This window comes from Castor canadensis, chromosome 7 (assembly GCF_047511655.1).
Source record: "Castor canadensis chromosome 7, mCasCan1.hap1v2, whole genome shotgun sequence".
In the NCBI taxonomy this organism is placed as follows: domain Eukaryota; kingdom Metazoa; phylum Chordata; class Mammalia; order Rodentia; family Castoridae; genus Castor; species Castor canadensis.
Genome location: NC_133392.1, coordinates 131,513,403 through 131,527,670, shown reverse-complemented (window position 1 = coordinate 131,527,670; position 14,268 = coordinate 131,513,403). Strand labels below are relative to the sequence as shown.

The 14,268-nt window shown below is 48.3% G+C and overlaps 1 protein-coding gene across 2 annotated transcripts in view; it reads right to left on the bottom strand.

Annotated features, from left to right (window-relative positions):
- Positions 1-14,268, bottom strand: part of Hivep3 (HIVEP zinc finger 3) — a 118,603-nt gene that overhangs the window by 77,231 nt on the left and 27,104 nt on the right. The gene's annotated exons all lie outside the window — the stretch shown is intronic.

Genomic DNA, 14,268 nt, shown 5'->3' with positions numbered 1-14,268 from the left:
AAATCCTGGTGCCCTTCTCCTTCACCAAGAGCCTTAGGAGAACCCAGAAATTGTGTTTCTTATTTGTCATGCTAATTGCTGTCCCAGCCAGGTCGGCAGAGTTAATGCAGCACCTCCTCCCAGGAAGTGGCCCAGGGAGGCTCTAAGTCACTTGGATAGAGGGATGCCCTGGGGAGGAGGTGGCGGAGGGCTGGGCGCTGAGTCAGCCACCAAGCAAGTGCTCACCAGTCCATCCCTCCAGGGCCATGTAGGGCCCAGCCCTGCTCCTCACCCGCAGGGACTCCCCACTCCCTTCCCCAGAACTCCAGACCTTTCTGTCATGTCTCATTCCTTGCATGGGATTCCCCAGAAGGTTGAGCCCAAGTGAATGAGATTGCTTTTTTCTCAAATAGGATCACACCCCACCTTCTTGCCCCAGCACTCACAGCACCCCTCTCTTGTGGCAATGATAGCCACCAATTCTTTTTATATCTAAGATTTATTTTTAATTGGTATGTAATAATTGTATATATTTATGGCCATTTGCCTTTGGAAAAATATATGATTCACATACCATAAAATTCACCCTTTACAGAGTACACTTACGTGATTTTTAGTATTTACACATTATTGAGCAATCACCACCACTGTCCAATTCCAGAAAATCTTTATCACTCCCAAAAGAAACCTCTACCCATTAGCAGTCACTCTATGTTCCCTACCCCTCAGCTCCAAAGCAGCACTAATTTATCCACTTTCTCTCTATGAATTTGCCTTCTCTGGACATTTCACATAAATGGAGCCATGCAGTATGTGGCCTTTGGGCCTGGTTTCTTTCACTTAGCATGATGGTGGTAGTCATTTGCTTTAAAAACATCAGTGTTTCGTGGTGTTTCCCAGAGCACCCTGCTCCCTGCCCCCCTCCCCTCCCCACCAGTTCTGAAGTCATCATGCTGTAAGATCTTAAAATTGGGCAGGTTGGAAATGGCCACTGGGGGCCATCAGGACAGCATGGCTAGCATAGGTGTCAGATGGAAGAGTGTGGTCATAGCACAGGCAATCTGGGCCAGCAGCAGGATGACAATGCTGGGAACTGAAGATACAGGGAACTGCATTTGGAAGTTCTTTGGGGGCCAAGACTCTAAGGAGCCTCTGCCTGCAAACCTGATTCTCTCATGGGGAAACAGGGGTGTCAAAAACTACCAATCCTGGGTCTGTCACTCTGGGTCTGACAGGAGGTCTCAGATGACTTCAAAGCTCAATAAGACTTAGTTGGTTCAGATCTAGGGGTGCAGCCATATTGTGGCCACCCCAACTGTTCAGTACCCCTTTATCTAACCCAGGCATCCCTTCAGCAGGGAGGGGCTCCTAGCAGGAGAACCCAACAGGCTGAGCAGAACCAAGAATGCTTTGGTTTATGCAAAGACTGATTAATCAATTAATTAGTCGATCTCCTTTTGTCTTTTTTGCAGTTTTTACTTACTTTATTCCACAGAAGATCTGTCAACCCAGAGGAAGTGGGAGACCTAAGGTCTAGACTAGAAGGGAGAGAAGAAGGTGGCTAAGTTGGCTAAAAGGCCCCATATAGTGGTTCTAGCTGAGCCTTGGATTCAGTGAGCAGTCAAAGAAGGGCAGCCTGGCTAGCTATGTGTTCTCAGTGTCCCAAGGATAGATAGATCATTCCTCAAAAACAGCAAAGCTCTTCTTGGCACTAAGATCTGAAGGAAATTTCTCTTTTTCTGTTTTAAGCGGGGAACCATTCATTAAGTTACCCCTACCCCACAATACTTCCCAGGCTCTGATGTGCCAGCTATAGGCCAAGCATTCAGCCCTCTCAGGGACTAAGAATGCCTGCCCTTAGCTCATTAACTCCTGTTTGGGATACTGCGTCATTTGGAGACCACCAATACAAGTCTTGTCAGAAACACATAGCATCCTATTATACCATTATTTACCTAATATTCTAATTTACACTGACTTGAGTTAGACTTGTTTAAACATAGACTTGTCCTAGGCCATAAGGAGCTCAATGTTAGTTTTTATTGAATGAAATAAATTACTATTAAAATACAGAATTTCATCCATGTTCCCCTAAAATAATCCTATGTTCTACTGGTGGTCTATGTTCTGCACTTGAGAAAAAAGCACTTCCCCCTTCTCTGATGCTGGGGTGCAGGACCTTTCATAGCAGCCCAGCCTTTTCCCTGAGAGGAAGGCTCACCCTCACCTCTGCCAGCTGGTCAGTGCTAGGGGTCTTCCCTGCCACTCCACAGAGCAGTTGAGCTGAAGGACCCTAGCAGCATCCAGATTAAAGTTCACATCTGACAGGTGATGCTGGGTTCCAGAGAGGAGAAGGACTTGCCCAAGACCACAAGGCTAGTGACAGAGCAGGTACTGGGAGTCCCACATCACTTCCCTCCCTGTCCCAGATCATGGTGGACAGTTAGATGTGACCAAATATGGGAACTCTCTGAAGGAGGTGAATAGGAAGGAATCATCAGCAGAGAGAGCCTGGGTCTTACTCAGCTCCATGGTCAGCCTGTCACTCTACCTGGTGCAGAGCCAGAGAAAACTATGGAGCAGCAACTCCAAGTTCAGGATGACAGCTGCTTCAGGGAAAGGAGGAGGGACCTGAGGTTGTGGAGGACTGCACAGGAACTTCCACTGTATTTGTTATGTCTTTATAAAAGCAGGGTGGTGAGGTCACTGGAATTCATTATATTATCATCTATTTTGCTGTCTAACTAAAATATTTTTAAATTTCTGTATATGTATTAAATACAAGAATAACTCCCAGATCTCTTTCACATTTCACACTCTGGACTCCATCTCAAGTGGTTCTAACAGACATGGAAGAAGTGGCTTTGATTTCTCTAATAGCCGCACCCTGGCTGGGGGCTTCTCAGCCTGTCACCTGTCCCTCCACTCCCAGATCCTGTGACACTCAGGGGTGGATCTGAGCATGATGTGGACAAGCAAAGTGGAGTCTTGTATCAGCTGGGGCATCATTGTTGACATGGCTTACACAAATTGAGCGGATCTGCGAGGACACCCAGAAAACCCTGACTGGAACCATGCAGTCCTGTACCAGGGCAATGAGCATTCCTATAAAAGCAAGCTACCAACTGATGTCTTTGCTCCCCACGTGCAGAAAGGACAAGCCTTGGCATGTAAATTTTGCAAACCATAGACTATTAAATTAACAGAATAGGACATACTTGGAGATTGCCAAGATGGTTCCCCAAAGTGGCCGGGCCTCAGGCCTGGAGGGACCTTCAGGTACTCAGGTCAGACTCAAGTCTTCTTCAACGGCTGCTCCCAGGAGGCTACAACCACTTGGGCAGCAGCCCCCTCTTTTATGTGTGTTTGGGAGAATGGGACTAATATTTGGGAGGCACTTTTTGTTTTTGTAAAAATGGTATCACCTTATGTACATTTCTCCACACCTGGCTTTTCTCATAGACAATCTTTCTAGGTCAAAGGCCAACTTTTTTTTTTTTTAACAGCATGTACCAGCCACAGTTACAAGCACATCACATGCATGCATCAACTCAGTTACTCCTCTGAAAAACTACAGGGCAGATATTATTAGAATACCTACTTCATGAAAAAGAGATTGATGGTCAGAAAAGTCATGCAAAATAATTTCTAAGTGGTAGAATCTAGAACCCTGCAAGTCTGTCCTTAAACCTGGTATTTCTAGCCAGTGTACCATACTGTCTTTCTAAACAGACAAAAGACCCATTTCATCCTTGCTAACAGCTAAATGATAGGTCACAGTTTGGATCTAGCATCTTTGAACTTACTCCACTGTTTGAGTTTTTCTAATTTTTCTAATTTTTTGCCACTAGAATTTTGCAATAAACATCCTTTGTACACATATCTTTATAGACTGGTGCTATTTTTCCGTAAGGCAGATTCCCAGAAGTAGGACCATGGGTCAAAGAGTATGCACACTGGGTTAAAAATAGCCACAGGGCCTATTGTTGGAGGCCTCTTCCTATTAATGAACTATGCCATTTTTGCCCACTGGTTTTGATTCTGTCCCAAGGACCACACCGAACACCTCTGACCCTTTTTCTTCAGGTCAACCCCTGGGGGTGGAAGACATAGATGCTGCCTCTAAAGTGTTCTCTTACCCATTTTCCTTAAATGTTCCTCTGATATGATGTGTGTTCCCTAGGATTAGTCCAGAGACATCAGAGTTGGCAGCTTTGGGAGAGCTGGCCTGTGTTCCTTCCTTGGACTGAAAGACACACTCAGTGGATGGGATGTTTTCTGACACCAACTGTGCAGTAGAAAAGGTCCAGGTAGGCACAATTCACAATTCTGGTCTTTAGATATTCCAAAGTTCACACACACACACCTTACTGAGAAAGAGGCCCTGTAGGGGAATGTTAGCAACCAGCCACGCTCTATCTCTATAGCATAAGAACAGAGTTCATTCTTCTAGGCAGGGAACACAAGTGGTTTTAAACCTGGGCAGGTGTTCTTGTACCTTCTAGTTCAACATCCTATTTACAATAGTGTCCTGGTGGGCAATGACAGAGCCAGGTTCACATGCTGGGCACATGGCACACTCCCCCAGCCAGGAGCAAGGTTGCCACAGCATGGCTTCTCTAGCGCTCTCTGTCTGATGGTTCCTAGGAACCATCTTACTAGAAAGGCGCAGTGTAAATATTTTGCTAAGCAGCCAAGAGAGGAAACTTACCCAGGCTGAGCTGCCCGGTGCTGGGCGCTGGCCATGGACACAATGCTCAATGAGGGCCATTATCTGGGAAGGGAGGGCTGTTTGTTCCGCTGCAGGACGGTGCCAGAGCCCACAGCCACTGGGCTTGCCACTCTGGATGCCACACAGAAGAGTCTCCTTGCACTCAGCAGACTCTGCGGTTATGCAATGCCGGGCCAGGAGGTTGACTCTCCCCGGCTGGTAGCCAGGCCTTGTTCCTTCCTGCCTGAGCATGTCCGTCTGAAAATGCTCAAAATTGAGGGCCTCAGTGTTTGCAAAATATGCTCAGGCCCTGAACCTGCTGGTCTCTTCCAACAGGCAAAGGGTTGGGTTGCTGGGGAGCCCGTCCCTGTTGCTCTTGGGCCCTGACTACCTGTCCAGGCCAGTGCTCCAGCTGCAGCCATGCTCCCAAAACACCACTCCTGGGTCTCCTCATCCTCTACCGGGCTGCTCCTTTCCCCTTCTTTCTCTGTCAGCTGCACCTGACATACATGGTTCACCCTTCTTCCTCAAAGCCTTCCTTCCCTGATCATCTCAGGTCCCCTCCCCCCATGACCCATGCTGAAGGAGTGTGTTTTCAAGGAAAAGCAATCTTGGAAGCATCTATCCAAATGCCCCATTTTTCCAGATGAGCAAACAAGGCTTGGAGAAGTTGACTAGCCTGAGAAGAATAAGTATCAGTGAATGCCAGTGGACTATCCTTGGGAAATCCTTTCTCTTCTGTCTCACCTCCCATCTCTCAGTCAATCCTGCTGGCTACAGCCAGAGTCCAAGCTGCGCCCTGGTCTGCAACTCTATCACCTTCTGGCTGGCCCCTGCTGCTGCCCTCCCTTCCTGCAAGTGGTCTCCATGCAGTAGCCAGATGCGCTTCTGCTGCTCATACTTCCCATGCTTCTCAACAGTCTGTGCTCCCTCTCTTGCCTCCAGCCATACCAGCCTCCTCTCCTATTCCCACCAGACAGGAACCTGTCTCTGCCCAAGTACTCTGCACAGATTGCCAGAGAACTGGCTTCCTCTTCTTCTGCAGTTCTTCACTCAAACCCACCCTCCCAGTCATTCTAACCTCCAGCTTCAAACCCCACGACCTGTCAACCCCAGAACCCCGAGTCCTCTCCTGATGTTACCTTGTCACATACTATATTCTACTTCAGGAAAAGATAATGTCTTTATTTTTTATATACTTATATCTTTAATAACTCACAATAATGCACATTGTATGCATATATATATATATGTGTGTGTGTATATACACAGAGAGACATATCTACACATATAGTATGTTTGTCTATTTTCCCTACGAGAATGTAACTCCAAAGGCAGGCACTGTGTTTTGTCATCTGGTACAGTGCTTGGCACCTTGGGTTTAAACAAAGTTGATTTTTTTTTTTTTGAGGTATTGGGAATTGAACTCAGGACCTTGCTCTACCGCTTAAGCCACACCCCCAGTCCTTTTGATTTTAGTTTATTTTTAGATAGGGTCTTGAGCTTTTGCCTGGGCTGTCCTGGAACTGCAACCCTCTGCCTAGCTGAGAATACAGACACATACCACCATACTTGGTCAGCAGGGCTGAATTTGAAGATGGTCCGCCTTTCTGAGGGTGAATGGTGGTGGCAGTATCACTGTAATAGCCTTGTGACTCTTGTGAGTGTTGGGAGTGGGGGAAGGAGTTGGCACACAGGTGGTACCCAGGAGGAAAGCTGGTTCTCTGGAAGGTCAGGAGGGAGGCTGCCCAGGGGCTGTATTTTTAGGGCTTGATGGAGAGACACCAGGGCCTCCATGTCCCCCTCCTGCCTTCTACAACGCAGGCTGAGCTTCTCCAGAGAGAGTCACACAGGTGGCTACAGAGAGGCTTTTCAAACTGGGCTGCTATGAGGACCCACACATGGCTAGCCACACCCTCTTCTGGGCACCTTGAACTTGCAGGTCCAGGAATCTTTCCCTGCATGTTTAAAGCTCTCCATTCGTAGGCCCTGCTTTGAATAAGCTTTGTTCCTAAGGACAAATGTCCCTTGAATGAGTAGGAAGAGGGATGGCAGGGAAGAAGAGAGGTACTGAGTCTGACCCAGGAGAGGAGGATGGAGGCTTGGGAGCTGCAGATGATCCCAAGGGCCCGAGCCAACAGCACCAAACAGAGGCAAGATGGCAGGGCTTGTCCTGACAGGTGGGACAGGCGGTTCCGCTCTCACTCGTGTTCGCACACCTGCGCCCATGCTACCAGAGCACAAATTGCAAGCAAACAGAAACTCATGGTTTCAGCTTCATTGTGACTGACATTTATTTTAACTTACCCATGGCATAGCTTCATTTAGCTTGCTGACTTTATTCTAAGAGGGGCCCAAACCAAGTTCCTTCGTGGCTTATGTCTCCAACCACATTTCCTTGGTCTGCCCACCCCACCCTGCTCTGCTGTGGCCCCACTGTGCCCTCGCCCTAGCATTTCCTCCTAGTTAAGTGTGTTCCTCCCTCAGGCTTTGGTCCTTAATCCCCTGTTTCTCTCTCATGCCTGGATTTCTTAGTGACTCCCACAGCTGCACACCTCACCTGCCTGCCCAGCACTCACCAGTCCTGCATTTCCAGCTACTGGACACCTTGGCTTGGCTGTCCCACTGGCCTTTCAAGTTCAATACACTTCACAACAAACTCACCTTTTATCTCCCTCTGCCTTGGGTACCAGGCAACCCCAGAGCTACCTCCTAATCCCAATCTCTTTTGTCCCATAGCACCCATCCCTCCATGCCTGTGCTATCTGCCCCATCCTTACCCTCATTTGTTCAATAACTACCAACCAAGCACCCTGCACCAGGCTGGCTGGAACCCAGACTATTCACCAGACCTGCCCCTCCTCCAGGACTGCCCCTGCCCTGAGATTATAAGAGGAAGTCTTCTTCAGAACCACCAGGTCCCATATCTGCAAGTAACCACAGTGTGACCCTGGACCAGACACCTGCCATGTCTGAGCTTGGGGGTCCTCCCCTGCTCTCTGACAGGATTCTTTATTCCTTCCTTACCTCGCCTCAGTCTGGCAAGGAAGGTTCAACAAGCAGCCAGTTTCCCACATGTGGCCCTGATCTGAAGGAACTCATGACCACCCATGACCACAATGCATCCTCGTCCTTCTTACAGACCATGGCCATCCTCTAATCCTTCAACCTCCAGCCCTGCCACCTGTGTACTAAAGGAACACCCCAGGTAGTTCTATTACGGGGGAGGTCTATGGACCACCCTTGGAGAAAGTCTGGATCAGGAGACAAAGCCAACTCCCCCACCACCCTCACTCACTGATGTAACCCTTCTCTGCTTGCCAGAGAAGGCCCCAGTTGTTCTCCTGCACAGAACCATAGCTGTAGACAGGCCAGCCTGCCCATTCACCAACCTGAGCCCAGAACAGGGTCTTCTCTTCTCTGGTCATTTCCCCAACATTTCAAGCCCACCTGACCCCACTCTCAAAAGTCTCTCTGCCACCCTGCAGTGTCTGACTCAAATGTCTTCTCCTTTCTCCAGGAAGCTCAAAGATACCACGTGTCATGGGTACCCAGGAAACACATGGCTGTCATTCCTTGCCTTGGCTGGCTTGAGCCCTGGTTTCCCACTCAGACTGTGAGTGCCCTGAGGCAGATCTTCGAATCTTTGTTAGTTCTTTAATCACAAATGCTTACTCAGCAACCCCTCCAGCACACACTGGAGGCATGGAGAAGGAAGGCCTCCACCCAAGAGCAGAGACATGTTTGATCAGAGTAGACATAAAGATAGGGTTTACAGAACCCCAGAGCAAGGACACCTAATGCCATGGAGGAGGGGCACATGGGGACAAGGAAGGAAAATCTAGAAAGAGGGAACAGTGTGTGCAAAGGATCAAAGTGTACAGCATTTACAGAGGAGGAGGAAGAGCACAGAGATGAGGAGGACAGGCTGAACGGGAATGCTGAGCTAAGGGTCTAGATTCTTCCTGTAGGTCATGGGTGGCACATCCAGCCATTGCCTGTTTTTGTACATAACATTTTTCTGGAACATGTCCTTCCCGTCCTTACATATCATCTATGGTTGCTTTCGTACAGCTACAGCAAAGTTGCAAGAGACTCTATGACTTACAAAAGGTTAAAATACGTCCTACCTGGTCACCTAGAGGAAAAGTTCGCTGATCCCTGCCATAGACATTGAGAGTGTCTGGTGGATTTCCAGGAGGGAACAGCATGGTCAGATCTGTGTTTTACCTTCTTCTCTATCACTCTAGGATGATGTGTTATTAAAAGGTATATTAAGAGTTGCTATGTGCCAGACTGAGCTAAGCCCTTTATATGTAATCCTTTATTTAATTTGTACAGGAACTGCTTGATATAGCTAGAGTTGTTATCCCTGTCTTACTGATGTGGCACAGAGAGGTTAAGTAGCTTGCCCAAGGGCACACAGCTAGCATGTGACAGACCCAGGATATAAACTCAGCAGTCCAAACCAGAGCTGGGGCCCTCCATGCCAAGCTCAAGGTCTTCAGGGTCAAGCATGTTTGCTCATTGACAGATTCCCTTGGAGAATTCACAGAAAACAGTATCTGAAGGAGAAAAATCGACCCTGCTGAACCAGGCAGGAAGTGGGAGGCAGGAGTGTGGCTATTTTGGAGAAGAGACACGAAAAACCACGAAGCTTCCTACCTCTCCTGTTTTGCTCCCATCTGTCCTAGGAAACAAGGCTGCCCCTCTCTTAGATAAAAAGGCGTTTCTCCCCACACAGAGGCTCTTCCACTCATGCTGGGGGAGCGAGCACTAAGCTTAGCACACAGTAGCTATTTTTAAAAGACTACATAAACAAACAGGCTATGTAAATAAGAAAAAATGAGGTCATCCCTTGAAAATCTAAAAATGTCCCTTTTCTATGGGGTGAGCATCAAACCTCAGAAAGGACTGGGGCTTTTTTATCCCCTTGAGGACTTCTCTAGCCTGCAGCCTCCTCAGCCACCCAGCCTGGCCTCACCACCTCGCACATGTGGAAGACAGGGCAGGTGGCCTGGGAGCTAGGAACTAATTTTATTCCTGGTTCTTTGCCTTGAATGCCTAAAGCCACTACTCAATCCCAGAACTACGTCCTTGGGCCTTGACACCTGTCCCGGTCAAGGTCACTCACAAATTTCCCATGCTCATGGCCCTCCAGTTCGAGCTGTAACTTTGCATGGTGACACAGCCCCAGCCTCCCCTCACTGTCCTGTTCCCTCTGCCGTACCTCACATCTTGACCTGTAGAAGAGATTATTAAAGCCACCTATTAGAAGAGATTCTATGTTCCCTGTCCCCCTTCTCTGTGCACATTTTAGTCCTTCCCCATGCTCTGCTGCACCCTGTCCTCCAGGTTGGTGACTGTGCATCACTGAAGCAGCAAGAGAACTGAGTTTAGGTCATGCCCAGTGGCTAGGAGACATATCAAGCCCCAGCAGGAGCTTACATGGCCTCTACATTGCCTGAGCACTTTTTCTGCCTTTGACTCCACTCCCTGCCCAGTGATTCCTGCCACTGTCCCCCAGATGGCCTCTCTTCTCCCCTCTGCCACCTCTCACTCCCATCTCCTCTGTCTCCCAATCCTTCCTTGATGCTTCCATTGTGCTGAAGCATGGAAATAAGAATCACCAATCCTTTCCAGAGAGAGCTTTCAAATTTCAGAGGTTCTTTTGAAAGTATCGCTTGACTCCTATTAACACTGTAACTGAAAATGGACCTGCTTGCCTCCTCTAACACATTGATAGCACCTGGCAGCACATGGAACAAGCACTGCCAGCTGGATGCTGGTCTGTGCAGAACTTGGAATAAGGTCTGGGTATATCTTGAAATTTAGTGTTCATATGTGTCTTTAACAAAAAGACTGGGTTTGAGCTTTTTTTTTTGTGGTACTGGGGTTTGAACCCAGGGCCTTGCAAGTACAGGGAAGGGAAAGGAAGTAAGAATAGCCCCAGACCTCTTTTGTTTTAGTTATTTTTCAGGTAGGGTCTCACATTTTTGCTTGGGGCTGGTCTCAGACTTCGATCGTCCTACCTACCACCTTCCATAGCTGAGATGACAGTTGTGAGCCATCACGCTCTGCTTATTGGCTGAGATAGGAGCTCCTTAACTTTTTGCCCAGGCTGGCCTCGAACTGTAATCCTCTATAGCTCACTGCCCAAGCATCTGGAATTACAGGAGTGAGCCACTGTGTTCAGCCTAGATTCGAGCTCATTACTGGGCATCTTTGTGTTGTTGTTTAAATTCAGGACAATACAAGCTTTCAATGATAAGAGAATGCATTACAAGGATCATCACACAAGAATCACAAAGGATTATGGAGATGCCTGTCTGACTCATACGTGTAATAAGAAGGATTTTGAGTAGTTGTTGGATTTTGTCAGGGATGCAAACTGGAACGCCCTGCTATTCTTCCCCCAATGTCCAGATAATATGGAACTGAAGACCACCCTGTGTTCTTCCAGGCCCACTGACGAAAAACTGTTACTATCATATTACCCTATATATGTGATTTAGAATTCCTTAATACTGTGCAGCCATGCCCAGTGAGAAAAAGGAATATTGGGTACTGTAGCCAATATAGCAATAAAAGAATCATCTTAGGCCGAGGTCAGCAAATTTTACCTGTAAAAGGCCAAACAGTATAATTCTGGCTTGGAGGTCAGGTGATCTCAAGCAGCCAAAGACAATGTGGAAATGAATGGTATTGCTGTGTTCCAATAAAACTTTATTTACAAAATCAAGTTGCAGCCTGGATTAGGCCCACAAACCACAGTCTGCAGATCCTTGATCCAGAACTTCAGGTTTCAAGCATAAAAGCAGAGTTATTACTCTATGAATAAACTTGCATAATAAATAAATGTTAAAGACTGGAACTTAAAAATCAATGTGTGTTAACAAATGACTGCTTTATCCTGTGTTCTACACTAGCATTCCATGCAAGATATGACTTAAAAAATGGTTTCTAAGATAATAGGTTTGAAAACCGCTAGTAGAAATGTTTCCTTCTGAGAAAATGCCTCCCTATCCATTTTCAAATTAGTTTTGTCACCTGGCCAACTCATTCAGAAATGACATTATTCTGAAGAGAGCCCAGTTTTGGCCCCTCCCCAAGGGGGGCTGTGACTCCACGTTTTCCTGCCCTCAAATGATCCCAACAACCCCGATGGGCATCTTCAAGCCTCATGTGGTGCTAACGGGCTTCACCATCTCTGGCACAGGGGAGTCTGCCATAATGCGCACCTGCTGGCCTGGCCCAAGACCTCCACCACCATGGATACCACATATTCCAGCCCCTCCTTGGTGAGCCAGCCGTGTCCAGGGTCACTTGGACCTGAGTCAGCGTACCACTAATCTGGCTGCTTTCTTCCCCAGGGAGAACACGGGAAGGGGCGGGGCCGAGTTTCTGGCTAGAACTGACAACTCATTTCCTGCTGGGCAAACCTCCTCCTCCATAGATTTCCCTTGCAGCTGGCAGAGCCCACGTGGACAAGAAAGAGTTTGGGCATGAAGTAGGAGAGGGAAAAATGCCAGGCTTGTGGGGGAAGGGAATCCCTGGAGCATCCCCCAACTCCAGCTTTGTCTGCGTCTCTCAGAGGTTTCTGTTTCCCCACTAGTTCAAGAACCTGTTGCACACCCTGTGGAATAAATCCAGACTCCACCCTGAGACTGCTGGTGGAGGGAACCCATGCACAGTTAACTGTAATATGCACAGAAGGAAACAAATACTGGGTACCAGGAAGTGCCCGGGGTGCCACATTCATTATGGCATCATTGATTCCTATTAAGATGCAGATGCTCCTAGGTGAGGGTCATCCTGGAAGCTATAACTGCTTTTCTTCTGGAAGCATCTTGGTGTGGAAAAAAAAACGTGTTGGGTCTGTCATAGCCAGAGATTCTGCCCCTTAATAGCTGTGTGACTATCTTTAAATTACTGAACTTCTCTGTGCTCAGTTTCCTTATCTGTTCAAAAGAGGCACTAGGATCACCTCAGGATTTTGTAGGACTCAGGCTTCTCTGTGAAGTGCCAAGCCCTATGTGCAACAAGGGCTGCTCCCTTGACTTCACCCTGACTTTAGGACCCTGTGCTGACACAGGAAGTAGTAGCCAGTTGCTTGCAATGTGGTGGGAAGGTTGCTCATGGGTGTGTGTGTGGGATGGGGTGTCTTTGCTACCTGTGGCCATGTTACAGCACCCCTATGTTACCTGTATGTTCACAGCACCCTTTGGAGACAGGTACCACCCTATCCTCACTTTGCTGGTGAAAAGCTGAGGCTGAGAGATTGAACAACTTGCCTCTGAAACCTGTAAATGCTGCAAAAAATCAGAAACTGTCAGAGCTGGGATTTGAACTCACTTACACCCTAAGCACCACTGCAAACATTCCCTCTAATGGGGCTCAAAGGCCCAGTTCTTCCTAGGGAACCAGGAAATGCTTCCTCTGAACTCTGGTCAGTCTGGGTCTGTTGCGCCCAGGTGTGCTGCTGAGCTGTGGGCAGAAGCCTGGGCCCCAGCCACCACAGCCCATGTAGCTATGGTGATGCCACCTCTGGGGCCCCCAGCAGCCCTAGCCCCCTCTCTGCACAGTTAGAAAACATTTGCTCTAGGTGAAGGGGATGAATCTCTGCACAGAAGGCCAGGTTGGGAAAGGCCCTTTGGACATCACCACTAAGTCCACAGACCCAAACAGGATAGGTGGAGCATCTAGGAGTCCCCAGAAGAGGCTCCAAGGACAAAAACCTTAGCTGTGTCAGAATATAGCTGGGTGTGGTGCTTCATGCCTGTAATCCTAGCACTTGGGGAGCTGAGGCAGGAAGATCATGAGTTCCAGGACAGCCTGGGCTACAAAGTGAGGCCAGCCTGAGCTATATAATGAAGTTGTGTCTCAAAAAAGAAGAAAACGCAAAATCCAAATACAGATCCTTGTGTCCCCAGTCCCAGAGTGTCTGGCCTGTGGGCATGGAAGTGCCTGGGAATTTTCTTCTCCTCTCCCCTCCTCTCTTCTCCTCTCCCCTCCCCTCTCCCTTCCCCCTCCCCCTCCCCTCCCCTCTTCCCTCCTTTTCTCTTCTCTTCCTTCTTCTTTTTTTCAACCAGGCTCCCTCTCCCTCTACCCTGCTAGCTACCTGAGTTATCCTGGCACATTTCGTGCCAGACAAAACACCCAAGGACTTGATCCTGACCCAAAGAACTGCCAACACCACACACCTAACCCTAACCACAGTCTGAACATGTAGCTGAAACTCCAGGACATCTCAGAGGCACTAAATACATACACAGACATATACTAGGGCTCGGCCCATCCCAGGCCCATCCAATCGGCATCCCTGGAGCTGGGGTCTGCTACTGGAATTTCTGGAACTCTGGTGATCCTAATGTGCAGCCAGGGTTGAGAACCCCTGCCCCAAACCTGGCATCCTTCCAACTTTCCCCACAGGGACCCTGTTCTCCTTCAAAGCTGCATGCTCCTTGACTGGGCAGAGGGTGGGCAGGGATATGAGAGGATGCATTGAGTAGGTGTGTGGGGAAGCTGTGGTCCTTGAGTGTCCTTTATCAGGAACAGGATGGAAACTGAGAGACTCG